Source organism: Nylanderia fulva, unplaced genomic scaffold (assembly GCF_048542155.1).
Source record: "Nylanderia fulva isolate GAGA-0341 unplaced genomic scaffold, ASM4854215v1 Scaffold1151, whole genome shotgun sequence".
Taxonomy (NCBI): Eukaryota; Metazoa; Arthropoda; class Insecta; order Hymenoptera; family Formicidae; genus Nylanderia; species Nylanderia fulva.
The window spans coordinates 17,145-22,286 of record NW_028189357.1 but is presented as its reverse complement, the minus strand read 5'-3'; the positions used below and the strand labels follow the sequence as shown (position 1 = coordinate 22,286).

Below are 5,142 nucleotides of genomic sequence, written 5' to 3'. Positions count from 1 at the left end.
GTGTGCCGCAACAGCCTAGTGAACTTTTGTAAGGAATTGACGGGAAGGGCCGAGCCACGGCAAGTGAGTGGACAGTGGAGCGCTGCGGCTTAATTTGAGCTCAACACGCGCGAACCTTAAGCCTCTCACCAGGCCCAGACACCGGAATGGATGACAGTATTTGACCAGCCAACTCTTTTTTGATTCGGGATCGAACGTCTGCATTTTGAGTCTTGTCCTCGCCTGCAAAGGTAGCCAGTGAGTGCCATGGCCGCAGAGCCTAACTGTTGAGTTGCGGTAGTTTAGGGATGTGACGGGCGATATTGTGCCCTGCCCGTTGTGAATTGCCCTCGATTACGGAATTTAGCGCATAACGAACGAGACTCTAGCCTGCTAAATAGGGCGGACCTTATGTTGATCGCGAAGGCCCCCGGCTTCGGCTGGCGGGTTTTTACTACAAGTGACAAACAAATCTTCTTGAGGAACAGGAGGCTTATAGCCGCACGAGATTGAGCAAAATGAACAGGTCTGTGATTTGCCCCTTAGATGTTCTGGGCTGCACGCGCGACGCCTACCTGAAGGAAATCAGCGTGTGTTCCCTGGCCCGAAAGGAGACGCCGGATTAATAACCCGCTGACACGTCTCTCTGTTGGTCGCGGCTACTGCTACCAAACGGAGGCTACGTCGCACATGGGAGCTTGACCAATTTTTTCTTTGCCCACCGCGCACAATTGTTCCACATGAAAGGCGAGGTATTAATCCGCACCTTCCCAGTAAGCGCGAGTCAAAGCTCGCGTTGATTACGGCCCTGCCCTTGTACAACACCGCCCGTCTCCTACTTACTCACGCGACGCCGGCTATGGCTGGCAGAATGATTTGCGTCCGGGAGTGTCGTCTTCTCCGCGAGCTCACTGTGTTGTGGCCAGCGCTCCTTTCAGTCTAGCTCGCTCGGCTCACGGAGGGTATCTCACGGGCGCGTGGCTGACTTTGCATCACAGGGAGAAGCTGCGTTTTTGCCGCGTGTCTTGATCCGCTCCGTCTATCCGTACCCTCTCGAGTACGATGATACACCCGTCACTATATATATGTGCATCTGTGCATTTAGAGGAAGTAAAATATAGTCCCCCCCCCCCGGCCGGCTGGTGACCCCCCTCCGAGTTGTCTAAGCACCGTTTTATCGATATGTGAGCTTCCGCTAGGTGAAACTGCTTTATTGATTGAGGTGGGAAGGGATCATAACGTTACGAGATTTGCCCGGTGGGCCGCCCCATTGACATGGTCGGGTCATGATCTGCGCGTCTCTATCAGTCGAGAGTCCTCTCTTTTGGGAGCCATGGGTTTAACGTCAAGCGCCGCATACGTAGCGGGTTGACGCCACTCCCTGCCGGACGTTTGCTGGCGCACGCACCCATAGAGTCGGCGATTGCTTTAACCCGGCCAGCTCTGATGAGGAGCCCCAAGTAGTGTTCCGCTCATTTGAAATTTTTTTGTTTTTTTTTTGACCGTTTATTTGCGTTTTGGCCACTGAATGGACGCGCTGAAAAGGCGCCTCTCACGAGAACACAAACCCTGACTATGGAAGTTTAGACGGAGTGCTGTTGAGGCGGAGATTGTTGACTGCGTTGTGTGTTGTGTTGCGTTTTGACCTTTACGACGGGACGCACGCGGTCGTCGCCTCTGCTGACCGAAGACGTAGTCGGCACCAGAAGCAGAGGCAGCGCGCCCGGCGGTGTTTGTTCGACGACATCGAAGTTCGAGAGCGCAGACGCTTCGCGATCCCGCTCGTGTGTGTGCCATTCTCAGGCCAACAACACCACACACAGAGCGTCGATTCGGCTTGAACGCGAACCGGTGGTAACAGGTATGCTTTTACGCGCATCGCGTCTAGTGTGCCAGCTTCCACCCACGACCGAGGTTCGTCGACGCGCGCACTCTCCCCGTGTTTGTCGCGGGTGTAAAGGCAAGGGCAGCAAGGTTTGCTGGAGTGACTTGATGAAAAAACGGCAGTGACCTATGTGCAGCATGAGCACGCCGAGTGCCGAGCATCGATGGATCCCCATATATATTTAAATATATATATATAAAGCACAGAGAAGGGAGATCGCACGACGATTATTTAGCGCAACAATCTTGTCAAGCGGTGTCGCCCGGGGTTTGGTTCCGGCCGCCGCCGACCGGCCGCGGGTGCAAATCCTGGCGTCGTCTGAAATGACACACCGAAATAATAATAATGAGGAGGAGAAGCGCACAAGCGTGTAAAACGTTGGCGAACGCGCGCCCAGAGAATGCTGCGCGAATTAAGAGGGGGAGAGTGTTTGTGTATCCAAGTCGTGTGTGTACGCGAGAGCCGAGGAGAAATGGGATGAGAGTAAGAGCGCGCGCGAAGGGAGCAACAAACGGCCAAAAAAAGGGTCAGGACGGTAAATGGCACCGCTTTCCCTAGAGCGGCGCGTGCGTCGTTGTCTCCCGAAAGTAGGTAGCGCTTGTCTCACCGTCTCTCCTCTCCGTACATCACACAGACTGACCGGACTGCTCTCGCACTCTGTGCCGCGTCTCTCGGTGCGATAGCGCTCGCGCGTCTTATGCCGAGGCGCCCTTGCCCGCACACATAACGGTATTACGGAGAAATATACGGCGCGTCGTCGTCCGGCGGAGAGAGCATTCGTAATCCTTTACCTCTTTACGGAGAAGGGTTTTGAATCGCGAGCCGACCGCGTGTCCGAGTCCACGAAATTTTCGTAAAGCGAAAAAGGGGGACCGGCGTGCCGCGTCGTGTACTCGTCGAATCGATTCCGCCCGAATTTCGTATATAAAAGAGAAGGGAGAGCCGAGAATCTCGAACCCCGCGATATATCGTCTCCATTACCACCAACGAGTGTGTGTGCGGTTAGCGCCCCGGCGATTTGCCTTCTCGCGTATTTCGTGTGCTGCCGCTGCTGCTCTCTCGTTCAACGCTCTCTCTCTCTACCTCTTATTATATATATTATAGAGGAGAGACGACGATGAGCGACGCGGAGGAGGCAAACGGCTACGAAAACTCACTATGCGACGACCTCAGAGCAGGCGAGATTACCCGCTGAATTTAAGCATATTATTAAGCGGAGGAAAAGAAACTAACCAGGATTTCCTTAGTAGCGGCGAGCAAACAGGAAAGAGCCCAGCACCGAATCCCGCGGTTCCGCCGCAGGGAAATGTGGTGTTTGGGAGGATCCGCTTATCCCGAGGTGCCGCGTCGCGTCCAAGTCCATCTTGAATGGGGCCACTTACCCGTAGAGGGTGCCAGGCCCGTAGCGACCGGTGCGCGCCTCGGGAGGATCTCTCCTTAGAGTCGGGTTGCTTGAGAGTGCAGCTCTAAGTGGGTGGTAAACTCCATCTAAGGCTAAATACGACCACGAGACCGATAGCGAACAAGTACCGTGAGGGAAAGTTGAAAAGAACTTTGAAGAGAGAGTTCAAGAGTACGTGAAACCGTTCAGGGGTAAACCTAAGAAACCCAAAAGATCGAACGGGGAGATTCATCGTCAGCGGCGCTGGCTTCGCGTCGGTCGGCGATGTCCCGCGGAGTCCTTGCGGCTCGCGCGCGGGCACGCTACCGTGCGCCGATGTTCGGCGCTCGTCGTCGTGCACTTCTCCCCAAGTAGAACGTCGCGACCCGCTGGGTGTCGGTCTACGGCCCGGGTGCGGTGTCTGTCGCGTCGCCGGTAAAACGGCACGCGACAAACCCTCGGTCGCCCGGCCGGCTGCTCGGCGGTACGCGCAAGGTATCAGGCCGCACTATTCACGGTGCGTCGAGACCGTCGCAAGCGCGCGCCACGGTATTCGGAGGTTACGGACTTCGCGCCGTCCCCGGTCCTGGCCCGCTGTTGGTTACAGTACGGTACACCTTCGACAGGCCTGCGAACGTCTTCCGCGGTCTCGCGGGAGACCGTTACCGGTCGGCGACGCTACTGCTTTGGGTACTCTTAGGACCCGTCTTGAAACACGGACCAAGGAGTCTAACATGTACGCGAGTCATTGGGACTTGTCGCGAGACCTAAAGGCGTAATGAAAGTGAAGGTCGGCCCTGGCCGTCGACCTAGGGAGGATGGGCCGCGTCGCGATGCGGCCTCGCACTCCCGGGGCGTCTCGTTCTCATCGCGAGAAGAGGCGCACCCAGAGCGTACACGTTGGGACCCGAAAGATGGTGAACTATGCCTGGTCAGGACGAAGTCAGGGGAAACCCTGATGGAGGTCCGTAGCGATTCTGACGTGCAAATCGATCGTCGGAACTGGGTATAGGGGCGAAAGACTAATCGAACCATCTAGTAGCTGGTTCCCTCCAAAGTTTCCCTCAGGATAGCTGGCACTCGGCCGTTCCGCACGGAACGCGCGCGAGTCTCATCTGGTAAAGCGAATGATTAGAGGCCTTGGGGCCGAAACGACCTCAACCTATTCTCAAACTTTAAATGGGTGAGATCTCTGGCTTTATTGAATTATGAAGCCACGAGCATCTTCGGATCAGAGTGCCAAGTGGGCCATTTATGGTAAGCAGAACTGGCGCTGTGGGATGAACCAAACGCAGAGTTAAGGCGCCCAACTCGACGCTCATGGGACACCATGAAAGGCATTGGTTGCTTAAGACAGCAGGACGGTGTCCATGGAAGTCGGAATCCGCTAAGGAGTGTGTAACAACTCACCTGCCGAAGCAACTAGCCCTGAAAATGGATGGCGCTGAAGCGTCGAGCCTATACTCTGCCGTCAGCGGCAAGTGGGGCGGCAACCGGGAGCGGGCGTTAGTCTTCTCTCGCGTCGTCACGAAGCTCTGACGAGTAGGAGAGTCGCGACGGTAAGCGCAGAAGGGTCTGGGCGCGAGCCTGCCTGGAGCCGCCGTCGGTGCAGATCTTGGTGGTAGTAGCAAATACTCCAGCGAGGCCCTGGAGGATTGACGTGGAGAAGGGTTTCGTGTGAACAGCCGTTGCACACGAGTCAGTCGATCCTAAGCCCTAGGAGAAATCCTATGTCAATGACGGCGTACAATATACTCGAGTGTCGAGAAATAATAATAAATATTATACGAAAGACACACGCCCGTCGGGCGAAAGGGAATCCGGTTCCTATTCCGGAACCCGGCAGCGGAACCGCATACAATTCGGGCCCTCGTAAGAGTTTTCGTCGGGGTAACCC

The 5,142-nt window shown here is 55.8% G+C and overlaps 1 pseudogene; it reads left to right on the top strand.

The window, feature by feature from the left end:
• Positions 1–3,964: 3,964 nt before the first annotated feature.
• Positions 3,965–4,865, top strand: LOC146724810 (large subunit ribosomal RNA; annotated as a pseudogene; the record flags this gene model as incomplete).
• Positions 4,866–5,142: the final 277 nt, after the last annotated feature.